Source organism: Oncorhynchus masou, unplaced genomic scaffold, assembly GCF_036934945.1.
Source record: "Oncorhynchus masou masou isolate Uvic2021 unplaced genomic scaffold, UVic_Omas_1.1 unplaced_scaffold_15922, whole genome shotgun sequence".
Classification (NCBI taxonomy): domain Eukaryota; kingdom Metazoa; phylum Chordata; class Actinopteri; order Salmoniformes; family Salmonidae; genus Oncorhynchus; species Oncorhynchus masou.
Genome location: NW_027006003.1, coordinates 1 through 1,138, shown reverse-complemented (window position 1 = coordinate 1,138; position 1,138 = coordinate 1). Strand labels below are relative to the sequence as shown.

Below are 1,138 nucleotides of genomic sequence, written 5' to 3'. Positions count from 1 at the left end.
ACCCCTAGTAAAACAAGTTTGTGACACGTTAACAAAAGCTGGTTAGAGTCCAAGACTGAAGCTAAGAGAGCAGAGTCAGACGGCCGGGATTTGCCCGTCATTATTGCCCTGTGTGTGACAGCTGGCCTCTGCATCTTTGTCACTGTTCCCTTTAATCACACACCAGCAGGTCTGTTGCAGCCTGCCACTGAGCTGTGGGGTGACCTGGCAGATCGCACGCCCTGAAAAATAACTGTTCACCCTGCCACACTTCCTGCTCCTACTGACAGCTGACTGACTGGCCAGCCCTGGCCTGGTGACTCTTAACCCGGGCCGACCCAGGGCCGATTCTGGGCCAGGTGGGGTTAATAATAAATAATATATCCCATTTAGCAGACGCTTTTGTCCAAAGCGACTTACAAGTCGGCTGAGGCCACTACTTTTACATACGGGTGGTCCCAGTGGGAATCGAACCCACGACGCTTGGCGTTGCAAGCGCCATGCTCTACCGACTGAGCCACACAGGACCAGGCCAAGGCCATGGTTTAGGGGGTTTGGGAGGCCATTGTAATAGTTAATGTGGTCATCATTCAGTGACCCTGAGCCTGCTGTCCACTTGTCTTTTACTGGTCTTCCTCCAGCTCTTTCTTTTCCCTTTGCTTGTTGGGGCCACACGGCGGCACGCTTATCAGCTGAGCTCAGGAAACAGTCAGTGTAAGAGGGGTCACGCTGTTATGAACTTGAGTGAAGACCCAAAAGCGGTTTTGACAGAAAACAGAGTTCTTTAATGAAAATACAGGAATGGCATAAATCCTCTTCCAACGTTGTCAGCGGAACAAAAAGAACGTTAGTATAGTGCAGGATGCTCCTGCCAGGCAGACTCCGACAGGACAGGACAAGGTGGAAGCAAACGAGACGACAGCTTGCTTCTGGCATCAAAAAACACAAACAAGAATCAGACACTGAAAGTAGCAGGAACAGAGAAAGAAATAGAGACCTAATCAGAGGGGGAAGAGAGAACAGGTGTGAAGAGGAAAGAGCTAGTTAGGGCAGATGTAGAACAGCTGAGGAATGAGAGACAGAGAAGGTAACCTAAAAAGACCAGCAGAGAGAGAGAATGAAGAGAAAGGACAGGAACAGACATAACAAGACATGACAC

The 1,138-nt window shown here is 49.6% G+C and overlaps 1 non-coding gene across 1 annotated transcript; it reads right to left on the bottom strand.

The window, feature by feature from the left end:
- Positions 1-432: 432 nt before the first annotated feature.
- Positions 433-508, bottom strand: trnaa-ugc (transfer RNA alanine (anticodon UGC)). Its single transcript has one exon. It is a non-coding gene; the product is annotated as a tRNA-Ala (tRNA).
- Between the last annotated feature and the right edge of the window lie 630 nt (positions 509-1,138).